General features: G+C 32.5%; 1 protein-coding gene across 1 annotated transcript in view; it reads left to right on the plus strand.

The window, feature by feature from the left end:
- The first annotated feature begins 7,715 nt into the window (after window positions 1-7,715).
- Window positions 7,716-13,737, plus strand: part of LOC144297510 (NKG2-A/NKG2-B type II integral membrane protein-like) — a 53,307-nt gene continuing 47,285 nt past the window's right edge. The window contains exons 1-2 of the mRNA XM_077871790.1: window positions 7,716-7,772; window positions 8,128-8,279. The gene's annotated coding sequence lies outside the window, so the exon portion shown is untranslated. The remainder of the gene's footprint in view (window positions 7,773-8,127; window positions 8,280-13,737) is intronic.

Below are 13,737 nucleotides of genomic sequence, written 5' to 3' on the forward strand. Positions count from 1 at the left end.
GGACTTAGCAAATATATTCAGAACGTTTCATTTTAAGACAGAAGAATACACACATTCCTTCAAGCACACGTGGAACATTCTCTAGAACAGGTCACATAGTAGGTCACAAAACAGGCCTCAACATATACAGAAAGATTAAATCCTACCATATACCTTTTCTGATCACAATTCTATGAAACTAGAAGTCAACTGGAGGAAAAAAATTGGAAAGACCACAAATATATGGAGATTAAACAACATGCTACTAAAGAATAAATGGGTTAACCAGGAAATCAAAGACGAAATTTAAAAAAAATATGGAAAGAAGTAAAAATGAAAACACATGCTTCTAAACTTTGGAATGCAGCAAAACCAGGCATAAGAGGGAAATATATAGTAATACAGGCCTACCTCAAGAAGGAAGAATAATCTCAAATAGAGAACCTAATCTTACACTTAAAGGAGCTAGAAAAGAACAACAGAGCCTAAAGCCAGCAGAAAGAAGGAAATAATAAAAATCACAGCAGAAATAAATGATATAAAAACTAAAAAACGATAGAACAGATTGATGAAATCAGGAGCTGGTTCTATGAATGATTAATAAACTTGATAAATCTCTAGCCAAACTCACCAGAAAGGAAAGAGAAAGAACCTAAATAAATAAAATCACAAATGAGAGAGGAGAGATCACAATCAACATCACAGAAATACAAATAATTATGAGAATATTATGAAAAAATATAAGACAACAAACTGGTCAATATGGAAGAAATAGGTAAATTCCTAGAAACATATTAACTACTAAAACTGAAACAGGAAGAAATAGAAAACTTGAATAGACCAATAATCAGTAATGAAATTTCATCAGTAATCAAAACAAACAAGTTTATAGGCAAATTCTACAAAAACACTAAAAATAATTAATCCATATTCTTTACAAACTGTAAGGCATTTCCTCCTTCTTTCTTTTTCTTTCTTTCTTTCTTTCTTTCTTTCTTTCTTTCTTTCTTTCTTTCTCTCTCTCTCTCTCTCTTTCTTTCTTTCTTTCTTTCTTTCTTTCTTTCTTTCTTTCTTTCTTTCTTCTTTCTTTCTTCTGTTCCTCCAATGTGGAGTTTGAACTCAGTCCCAAGATCAAGGGTCACATGCTCTGCAGATTGACTCAGCCAGGCATCAAAAAATAGAAAAGAAAGAAAAGTGACCAAATTCATTCTATGAGACCAGTATTACCCTGATACTCCAAACCAGCTAAAACTCCACTAAAAAAAAAGAGGACTATATTCCAGTATTCCTGATGAACATGGATACAGATTTTCTCAATACAATGCTAGCAAACCATATCCATCAATACACTTAAGGAATCATTCACCAGATAAATTATTCCTCAGTTGGAAGGGTGGTTCAATATTTGCCAAGCAATCAAGGTAACATCACATAATAAAAGAAGGATTAAGACATAAGACATAAGAATGGATACAACCGGGATCCCTGGGTGGTGCAGCGGTTTGGCGCCTGCCTTTGGCCCAGGGCGCGATCCTGGAGACCCGGGATCGAATCCCACGTCGGGCTCCGGGTGCATGGAGCCTGCTTCTCCCTCTGCCTGTGTCTCTGCCTCTCTCTCTCTCTGTGTGACTATCATAAATAAATAAAAATTAAAAAAAAAAGAATGGATACAACCATTTCAATAGATGCAGAAAAAGCATTTGACAAACTACAGCATCCATTCATAAAAATCCTCAGTAACATAAGGGTAGAGGAAACATATCTCAACATCAGAAAAGCCATATGTGAAAAACCCACAGCTAATATCATCATCAATGGGGAAAAACTGAGATCTTTTCCTCTAACATCAGGAACAAGACAGGGATGTTTACTCTTACCACTGTTATTTAACATATTACTGGAAGTCTTATAGCAATTAGACAACAAAATTAGACAACAAAAGGAAATAAAAGGCATTCAAATCAGCAAAAAAGAAATCAAACCTTCACTATTTTCAGATGACATGATACTCCCTATAGAAAACCAAAAATACTATACCAAAAAATGGCTAGAAACTCATTAACAAATTCAGTAGTCTCAGTCTCAGTCTCAGGACACAAAGCCAATATACAGAATTCTGTTGTATTTCTATACACCAGTTATGAAGCAGCAGAAAAAGAAATTAAGGAATCAATCCTATTTATAATTACCAAAAATGATAAAATACCTGAGAACAAACCTAGCCAAAAATGAGAAAGACTTATACTCTCAATTATAAAATACTGATGAAAGAAACAGAAGATGACACAAAGATATTACATACTCATGGATTGGAGGTACAAATATTGTCAAAATGTCTATATTACCTGAACCAGTCTACAGATTTAATGCAACTCTAATCAAAATACAAAATACAGGGCAGCGTGGTGGCACACTGTTTTAACACCGCCTGCAACCCAGGGTGTGATCCCGGAGACCCGGGATGGAGTCCCACGTCAGGCTCCCTGCATGGAGCCTGCTTCTCCCTCTGCCTGTGTCTCTGCCTCTCTCTTTCTCTCTCTCTCTCTCTCTGTCTCTCATGAATAAATAATAAAATCTTAAAAAAATACAAAATACCAATAGCACTTTTCACAGAGCCAGAACAAATAATCCTAAATTTGTATGAAAACACAAAAGACTGAATAGCCAAAGTAATCTTGAAAAAGGAAAGTGAAGATGGAGAAATTATAATTCTGGACTTCAAGTTATTTTTTTTTGAACTTTAAGTTATATTACAAAGCTAACGGACGTGTGAAAAGAAGCTCTACCTCATTCATTATCAGGGGAATACAAATTAAACCTACAATGAGATATCACCTCACACCATCAGAATGGCTAAAATGAACAAGGCAGGTAACAGCAGATGCTCGCATGGGTGTAGACTAAGGGGAACACTCTTGCATTGTTGGTGGGAATGATAATTGGTGCAGCCATTCTGGAAAACAGTACGGAGGTTCCTCAAAAAATTAAAAATAGAACTTCCCTATGACTCTGTAATTGCACTACTAGGTATTTACCCAAAGGAAACAAAAACACTGATTCAAAGGGATACATGTCCAGAATGTTTATAGTAACATTTTCTTCAATAGCCAAACTATGGAGCAGCCCATGTCCATTGATTTATTGGCTGATGAATGGATAAAAAAGATGTGAGATTATATATATGTAACATATATTCATAGAATATATATTCATATAATATATATATGAATATTACTCAGCCAGTAAGAATAAAATCTTCCCACTTGCAATACTAGGAATGAAGCTAAAAATTATTATGATTTTAAACAAAATAAGTCAGCTAGAGAAAGTCAAATACTATATGATTTCACTCATATGTTGAATTTAAGAAACAAAATAAAAGAGCTAAGGGCAAAAAAGAGAGAGGGAGGCCACACAAGAAACAGAGTCTTAACTGTGGAGAACAAACTGATGGTGTGGGGCTGGGTAAATACATGAAGGAAATAAGGAGTGGACTTATTGCAGTAGTGTCATATGCAAGTGTTGCAAGTAATCATCATTACTTTAACCTGAAATTAGTATTATATTGTATGTTTACTAACCAGAATTTAAATGAACACTTAAAAATAAATAAGGGATATTAATTATAGCATCGGGAACATAGTCAACAATATTGTTTTAATTTTGCATGGTGACAAATGGTAACAAGCTATACAATGGTGAATATTTCATAATATATATAAAGTTTGACTCACTATGTTGGACACTGGAACTAATATAATATTGTATGTGAATTATGCATCATTAAAAGATAAAATTGTCACCCAGTGTTGCAAAGAAAAGAGAAACATACAGATGCAAAAAAAAGTTAATTGTATTTTAAAAGTACTTTATCTGCCTCCTCAATATTTCTAAAAATCTAAAAATACCTTCATCTTTATAACTGAACTCTATTTCTGAAACTAATGATACACTATATGTTAATTAACTGAATTTAAATAAAATAACATTTTAAAAAATTGCCTTCATCTTCCCTTATGTCATTAGGCTTTTGTCATTTAGAAGAAATATTTCTATTAAAATACAGACAAGTAAAAAAAAAAAATACAGACAAGTAGTTATCATGGGAGGATGAATCAATGAATATTTGAGTAATTAATATTTAAATCTCTGCCATGGTGTTACTGTTCAATATTTTTTGATAACCTTCCCAGAAATGTATTCTATTCAGCAGAAATCTAAATAATTTATTTACAGATAATATAATGGAATGCAGGTGTACGAAAAACTAAGGCAGAAAAATAGAGAAGTTTGGAAATTGATGTCATTGTGACAGTGACAATAAAGTTGAATATGTAAGTCTTCGGAATTAGTGTCAAATATCAGTAAATATCTGTTACTGGGACGATGATTTTAGAGTATTTTCAGTATAATAGAAGTGACATAGCAAGGGCACAAGAAGAAGTATGTGATGATAATTTACCAATCTTACCTCAAATTAAAAGTTAAACATCAAAGACATTTCTCACACGGTCTCAGTGTGAGATTCTCAGTGTTTGTGATACAGATGAAAGTAAGTGAACAGCCTGGGTGGTCAAGTCTCTGACCCCAATATCATCTGGAATATAAAAATTTCTCAGAGACACATGCCAATTAAATGACACAATACAAGCTGAAAACTGATACATTCTGGAGGTGTGTGATGAGATAAAGTGTCTTCAAAGTAGCCCAAGTGTAAGAATTTCCTGTTCAAATTTTAAGTGACACATTGATAAGAAATCAACTTTTTCCACTATTACCTCACTCTGAGCTCTCACAGGGTCAGCAGTCTGTGAAGACCACAGATATTACCTGTTTACAAGAGTAACAAGGTCTCCTACTGGAAGATGCATGACTTTCTGGCCAACAGAAGGTATGTAGCTCTACTGCCCTGTCTCTCTAATAGCCAACTTTTAGTGGGAGATTTCAAATGTTAGATGGGATGTACCCGAGGTATAATTAATATACAATCAAATCACAAAGAACGTTGGTGTTTTTATTCTAAAATTCAGGGTGAAAAATAAGAATAAATATGAAATATCTTAGAAAATTTCTTAAAGTATTTAAAATATTACCTATGGTGAAGTAATCAAGTGCATACAAACACACATAGCTGGGTCTATAAATCAATATAAAGTCAAGTGAAATCGCATAAGCATCATGATAAGAAACAGTTAATTTTGGATTTGTCATCAGTCTAGATATAATTACATGTAAGATTTGATATTTAGCTCAGGCTTTAAAAATGAACTCTTAAAATGAATTCATCAAAGAGTGAGGTAAAACATTATTCCTCATCCACTTACTTAGGTAAATGAAACCAGTTTTGTTTTTTATAAAAAGCAGGAAGAAATTTCTTCTGTAAAATGCTACTTTAGATTTATCTATGAATAGTCAAAAGACTTTTTTAAAAAATCGAGTAAAACTTGGCAAACAAAATTCCATACTGAATGGTACTACTGTCTAATGAGTTATGTTGCATCATCTAATGAATATGAATCAGTAATTATAATGTGGCTATTGTGTTAAAAATTAAAATAACTAATATATTGTTGGGTTTATGAAAGCCAGATTGAATAGTAAGTGATTTATATGCATTAAAAATTACACCTTTTTACTCCAATTTTAGATTAGTAAACTAAATTGCTAGACATGAAGTAACTTTTTAAAGATCACATAAATTTGAGAGCCAGAAGTAATTCTAGATCTCACTGACTTCAAAACTCATTGGTAGAATTATTAATTTACATTTATTTGATTTGTCAAAATAGCTCACACAACCAAAGCTACCCTCATAACTGGGACAGCTGTGGGATCATTCTGGAAGTTTGTGACAACAGTGTTCTTCCATTAAATGAACTACACTTTTATCTATCATTTTATGGTTTCATATTTTGCCATTAATGCCAATTAATGGTGTTAAATTAGTGGTTTTCAAAACATAGCTTTTGTTATTTTGTTTCAATATTCTTTAGGTTTAGGATAAGTTTAGTGTATTGCATAACATTTGAACATATATAATTTTTCTTTTAAAATTTAATTTCCAGAACTCTACAATTATTCAAAAAAAGATCATTTGATAAGAACACATCACTTTCCAATAAATATCATCAAATAAATTAATTTATTACAGAAAGTTCCTATATGTACTAAAACTATTTCCCAATCAGACTCCTCAATGTTTAAGCATGACTGGATTTAAAGCTCTAAGGGAATTAGTACCAGATTTTACATTATCAACTGCAAATGAGTACTATCACCCACCTCACGCTCCACCCAGTGTGACCGTCCTGGCAGTTTTGTCATTAAATACAGTCTTCATCAAGTCCTTCAGTTCAGTTCCACTTGGCACCGTGCCTGCCACTACACAGCTACAGAGATGAATAACCAAGGAGGTACCTGTGCAGAACTTAATTGGGTGAATAACTCAAAGAGACAGCAAATGAAAGCTAAGGGCACTAAAAATTCCATTTCAGTAACTAAGCAAGAAATAATCTATACAGAATTCAATCTTCAAAATGCTTCTCAGGATCATTCAGGGGAACGCAAGAACTACCACTGCAAAGGTAAAACATTTAGTACATAGTGTAACTGTTCTAGTATGTGATCTGGGGCACATTGGTGGAGAGAATGAGTAGGGAATGATGTCCTATATTTTTCATTTGTAAGGATCAGAGCTTGGAGTTGGTAAATAGTATTGTAGACTAATAGACTAATTTTACTCAAGCATTGTTGTAATTCATAGTCTTTGACTGATAACTCATAGAGTATTACTTTTACAGAAAATGCGATGGTATATTCTGAGAGAAGATTTCAATGGTAGATACAGTTTGGGGTCCAAGTTTCTATATGTGGACTCCGTGTGCATCGTTGGTTCTCTTGTATGTAAATTTCCTAAATGGTTATTTCCATCCATCCTTTGTCAGTGTTTTCATTTCTTTTTTTAATTTTTTTTTTTAAATTTATTTATGATAGTCACAGAGAGAGAGAGAGAGAGGCAGAGACATAGGCAGAGGGAGAAGCAGGCTCCATGCACCGGGAGCCCAACGTGGGATTCAATCCCGGGTCTCCAGGATCGCGTCCTGGGCCAAAGGCAGGAGCTAAACCGCTGTGCCACCCAGGGATCCCAGTGTTTTCATTTCTGTTCCTAACATTTACTACTATTTCCAGGGAAGATCTTTGCTAGGATGCTGGGAATCATCTGCTTTATCTTGATGTCCATTGTGATAAGAATACTTCTTATTCCCCGTAAGTGTTTAAATGACTATCTGGGAAATTTCATTTTAATGATTGTCACTGCTTCAAAATATCTCATACTGCATGGGATATATCTTTCATTTTAATGCATTTATGCTATAAAAGTGGAATGATTATCCTGAATTTCTCAAAAGTATAAGTAACAATAGTTGTAGAGAGTATTACACAAATATTCAGTTTCATTACTCAGAGAGGTGTTCTAGGTGACACAATGAGAAATAAATACAAACCAATTCTTAAGATTTGTTAAACCCCATACTGTAAGAAATGGAGAGGTTTGATTCTTAATAGGCTTTTGAAATATGTTCTCCCAAATCTTCATTTCTTTGTTAATATTGTTTGGTGAAATACATTTTATTACAGAATTTTGTAATTCTAAACAGTACCCCAAGTTCTAAGTTAAGAAACTGAAATCATATTTATTTCAGTTTAAATTTTTATGATGATTTCTTTAGGTTTTTCAGTTACTGAAATACTGGAACAGAACAATTCATCCCTGAAAACAAACATTCAGAAAGGTATAAAATGATTTTCAAAATTCTGATATTATTGTTGTTTCTATTTGCCTCAAATTTCCTCCTCCTAAAACATGATAAGAAATCATTTTACTATTCTACAGAAGTCGTTTTATTCAGTGCTCTTACACATGTAGAGATTAATATTTTTGTATGTTTATTTTATATAGACACATAAATTAGGGAATGACAGGCTAACCGTTCTCTGTGAGCCTGTGTGAACATATTTTATTTATATTATCCTGTGAGTGTTCCTAGATATGTATACCTATATACATACCTATGCAAGTATGTAAATTAATTTGAATTTGTTAAATTTCAAATATCTTTTGTATAATATCTCATAATCTCTCTTTAGCTTATCACTGTGGTCATTGTCCAAAAGAGTGGTTTACATATTCCAACCATTGCTATTACATTAGCACTGAAAGAAAACCATGGAATGAGAGTTTGGCATCCTGTGCTTCTAACAACTCTAACCTGCTCTACATAGATGATGAAGAAGAACTGGTAAGGTTTCAAATGTTTCCAGATTTTATTAAAGCTTATCAATTAATATATTTCTAAATCTCATCTATATTTTTATATGTATTTGTAGTTTATTGTAAAGTCTGTTAAGATTCCATAACTTGACTCTATGTTTTATTTATATTTTTAACCTTTTAATGTACATTTGATAATTTTCAGTATTGCTTTTCATAGAATACCATCCTTCTATAAATGCTCTTATGCCTGAAATAAAGTTTACTAATTAATTTTACCACACAAGGAAACTAAACATATGATTGTGCAAATTGATCACAAAATAGTTAGAACCATGTAATTACAAATTGAATCGTGAAATAAAAGTTTAGAGCCTCTATCAGCCCTGTCAACTTCAATATTATGAAATATCTTCACTTACTTTCAGACTTTATATGAATGGAAGCATTCAGTACACATTTTTATGTGTGTCTCCTTGCACTTTCATATGATATTTGTAATCCATCTATATTATGACATTTGTCTATAGTTTGTGAATTTTTACTGCTATCTGATATGAGTATGATATTTTAAATCTATTCTCAGAAATGTAGTTCCTTTTTTGTATGTGGGTATTATGAATAATTATTTTATGAGAAGCCTTTTCCATGCCTTTTTCACATATTATATTTATAATGATATATTTATATATTTATTTATATATGACACATAACTACATAGTATATGTATATTTAGGCATATAAGTATTATATTTATCATAATAGAATAATGATCTAGAAATATAACATCATAATTGTAATTATATATAATTATAATACAATTTCTTCCAAGCATGAGAATGAAATTACATGGTCATAGATATGTGCATATTTCAATTTATTACATTATTCCAACATTTTTCTAGATTACTGTATAATTTTGCTGCATAGTCAATGTTTTTCAATTGAATAACGGACAGTGTCTAAAATATCTTTGTCTTCCTAGCATGTTTTTTTTTTCCCATTATTTTGATTGGAGAGAAAAAAACATTTTTGAGACTTTTGTCTGTAACTGTTAGTGTCTGAAATTTGCCTAGTCTGGGATATGTGAGGTAAAGAGAAATTCCACTGCATTCGCTGCCATGTCATTCCCTGGAACTGGAGTGCCTGGTTCTGTCAAGCTTCTCATCATCTTTCTAAATCCTCTTATGTTGATATATTTATATCTCCAGTTGTTTTGGCTCTATTTGGTGGGAGGACTAGGGATAAGTATATCCTCTCTATCTTTCAGGAGGGGAAGTCTGATTTGTAACGGTTTTAATTTGAATTTTCCCAAGAGTAATAGTATTGAGCATCTTTTCCTGCACTCATTTGGAATTTTATAGTTTACACTTAGGTTAATGATCAACTTGGAGCATTTTTGCATGTAATGTAGGGTATATAATTATTAATATTATATGATAGCCAGTTATTACACAACATTTGTTAAGAGTCTATACTTTTTCCACTGAATGACTTTGCATCATTGTTGAAATTTATTCACTATATGCATGTGAGTAAAAATTTCGCACCTTCTAATATGGTTTCGTTTGCCTAGTTATGTATTTTATTTCCTTTTCCTTTTTTTAAAAAAATATATTTTTGTAACAATACATATATATTCATTCTATTTCAGAGTCCTCTTGTCATCTTTCTAGATCTTTTCATGAACATTTTCTTATTTTTATCTTTCTCAAAGTTTTTTTTTCAAAATAAGAATATAGTTTTATCAAATGCATTCTGCATCAGAGAAATCATAGGATTTAATTTTTCAAGTTTTTATTTAAAACCAGTTAGTTAACTTACCATGTAAGATGAGTTTCAAGTGTAGAATTTAGTGATTCATCACTTACATACAACCCCCAGCTCAAGTGCCCTCCTTAATACTCATCACCAATTTAACACATCCCCCTGCCCTCCTCCCCTCCAGTCAGTCTAGGTTGTTCTCTATAGTTAAGAGTATGTTTTCTGGTTTGCCTCTTCTTTTTCCCCCTATTGTCATCTGTTTTATATCTTAACTTCCACATAGGAGTGAAATCATATGGTATTTGTCTTTATCTGACTGACTTTATTCATTTTGGATAATTCTCTCTAGCTCTATGTCATTGCAAATGGGAAAATTTCAATTTTTTGGCTCATATTTCATTATATATATCTCCCATTCTTTATCCATTCATCAGCTGAGAGACATTTGGGCTCTTTCCATAATTTGGCTATTATTGATAAGGCTGCTATAAACATTGGGGAGCATGTATCCCTTTGAATCAGTATTTCTGTGTCCTTTGGGTAAATATCTGGTAGTGTAATTGCTGGATCATAAGGTAGCTCTATTTTTAACTTTCCAATGAGCCTCCAAACTGTTTTATACCGTGGCTGCACCAGTTGTCATTCCCACCAACAGTGAAGAGGATTCCTAGTTCTGTTTCTCCACATCTACACGAGAACCTGTTGCTTCCTGTTTTGTTCCTTTTAGCCATTTTGTCTGGTGTGAGGTGATATCTCATTATAGTTTTGATTTATATTTCCCTGATGAGTGATGTTGAGCACCTTTTCATGTGTCTGTTAGCCATTTGCAGGTCATCTTTGAAAATATGTCTATTCATGTCTTACACGCATATTTAACTGAATTATTTGTTTTTTTGGGTGTTCAGTTTTATATGTTCTCTATAGATTTTGGATACTAAGCATTTTTCAGTTATGTCATTTGTGAATGAATATTTCTCTCATTCCAAGGGTTACATTTTAGTTTTGAATGTTTCTTTTGTTTTTTATCTTGATGAAGTTCCAATAGTTTATCTTTTCTTTTATTTTCCTTGCCTCAGGAGACATATCTAGTAAGAAGTTGCAATGTTCAATGTCAAAGAGGTTACTGCCTGTGTTCTCTTTTCTTGCTTCATCAAATATTAGTTGACATATAGTTAAATGTGGGTCCATTTCTGGGTTTTCTATTCTGTTCCACTGATCTGTGTCTATTTTGTGCTGGTACCATTGTGTCTTAATCACAGCTTCTTTATAATATATCTTAAAGTTTGAAATTGTGATGCCTCCAGCTTTGCTTTTCTTTTTTAAGTTTACTTTGACTATTCAGGGTCTTTTTAGTTCCATACAAAATTTAAGAATATTTGTTCTAGCTCAGTGAAAACTGCTATTGGCACCTTGATAGGGATTGCATTGAATGAATAGATTGCCTTGGGTAGTATGGACATTTTAACAATATTTGTTCTTCCAACTCATGACCACGGAATACTTTTTGTTGTTTCTTCTTTTTTTAAAAGTATTTATTTATTTATTTATTTATTTATTTATTTATTTATTTATTTAATGTGAGTGGTGGAATGGGGTAGCAGAGGAAGAGGGAGAGAGAGAATCCCAAGCCGACTCCATTCTGAGTGTGAAATGTGATGAGGGGCTTGATCCTACAACCCTGGGATTATGACCTGAGCCAGAATCAAGTCAAATGCTTAACCGATTGAGGAACCCTGGTGTTCTGTTTTTTTTCATTTCTTTCTTTCATCTTCAAATTCTATTATCAGTATTATATAGTTTTCAGAGTACAGATCCTTTACCTCTTTGGTTAGGTTTATTCCTAGGTATCATGGTTTTTGGTGCAATTGTAATTGGGATTGATTCCTTGATTTCTCTTTATGCTGCTTCATTATTAGTGTGTAGCAATGTGACAGATTTCTGTACATTGGTTTTGTATCCTGTGACTTTACTGAATTTGTTTTTCAGTTCCAGCAGTTTTTTGGTGGAGTCTTTTGGGTTTTATCTATAGAGTATATTGCTTGTGATTTCCCCTCTCTCATTGTGATTTTATTAATTCGGGTCTTTTCTCTTTTTGATAAGTCTGGCTAGTGATTTATCAATTTTATTATTTTTTTCAGAGAACTATCTCCTTGTTTCTTTGCCCTGTTTTATTGTTATTTTTTCTCTATCATTTATGTCTACTCTAATTTTTATTGCTTCCCTTCTTCTGCTGACTTTATGCTCTGTTTGTTGTTCCTTTTCTAGCTCCTTCAGGTGTAAGACTAGGTTGTTTACTGGAGATTATTTTTTGCTTTTTGAGTTAGGCCAATATTGCCATATACCTCCTTTTGAACTATCATGTTTTCTTTATTTTTATTTCTATGTATTCTTTTTATTTCATTTTACAATTCCTGCTTGACTAATTCATTATTTAGAGGTATTTCATTTAAACTTGGTGCATTTGTTTCTTTTCCAAGTTTTTTTCTTATGGTTGACTTCAAGTTTCACAGTGTTATATTCAGAAAATATGCATTGAATGTTGTCAATCTTCCTCTACTTGCTGAGGCTTATTTTGTGCCCGTTTATGTGATGTATTCTGGAGAATGTTCCATGTACAATTCTAAAGAATGGCTGCTTTGGGATGAGATGTTCTGAATATATCTGTTAAGTCCATTTGGTCCAGTGTGTCATTCAAAGCCATTGTTTCCTAGTTCCTTTTTCTGCTTAGATGATCGTTCATTAGTGTAAGTGGGGTGTTAAAGATCCTTACTATTATTGCATTATTAATGAGTCCCTTTATGTTTGTTACTAGTGGTTTTATATATCTGGTTGCTCTCAAGTTGGGAGCATAAATATTTACATTTTTTAAATATTATTGCTGGATAGCCCTCTTTGCTACTCTATACTACTCTTCATCTCTTGTTATAGTACTTACTTTAAAATCTAATTTGTCTGATACAGGTATAATTTGTCTGGCTTTCTTTTGATGTTGATTTATATGATAGCTATTTCTCTATTCCCTTACTTTAAATTTTCAAGTCTTTAAGTGTAAAGTGAGTCCCTTGTAGGCAGTATATAGATGAGTTTTTAAAAATTCTTTCTGACATCATATGTATTTTGATTGGAGCATGTAGTTCATTTACATTCAGCATAATTATTGATAGGTATGTATGTAGTGCCATTTCGTTGCTTGTTTCGTTGTTGTTTCTGGGGATTTCTCTGTTCCTCTCTAGTTTCTGTCACTTTTGGTCTTTTTTTTACTACTCAAAAGAACCCCTTTAATATTTCATGCAGGTCTGTTCAATGTTCATGAACTTCTTTAGTCTTCATTTGCCTGGGAAATGCTTGATCTTTCCTATTTGAAATGATAGCTTTTCTGGATACAGTATTCTTGGCTGCAGATTTTTCCTATACAGCAAGTTGAATATATCATGACAATTGGTTCTGGTTTACCAAGATTTTTGTGGAGAGTGCTGCTAACTTTATTTCTCTTCCATTGTAAATTCGGGTCTTCTTTTGTCTTTCTGCTTTTAGATTTTTTATCATTATATTTTGTAAATTTAACTACAATAAGTCTTGGTTGTTTTTGTTGCTTTCATTGGGAGTTCTCTGTGCTTTTTAGCTTTGAATGTCTGGTTCCTTCCCTAGATTAGGAAAGTATTCAGTTATTACTTCCTCAAACATGCCTTATCCCAGTTTTTTCTCTTCTTGTGGGACTCCTA

This window comes from Canis aureus, chromosome 25 (genome assembly GCF_053574225.1).
Source record: "Canis aureus isolate CA01 chromosome 25, VMU_Caureus_v.1.0, whole genome shotgun sequence".
Classification (NCBI taxonomy): domain Eukaryota; kingdom Metazoa; phylum Chordata; class Mammalia; order Carnivora; family Canidae; genus Canis; species Canis aureus.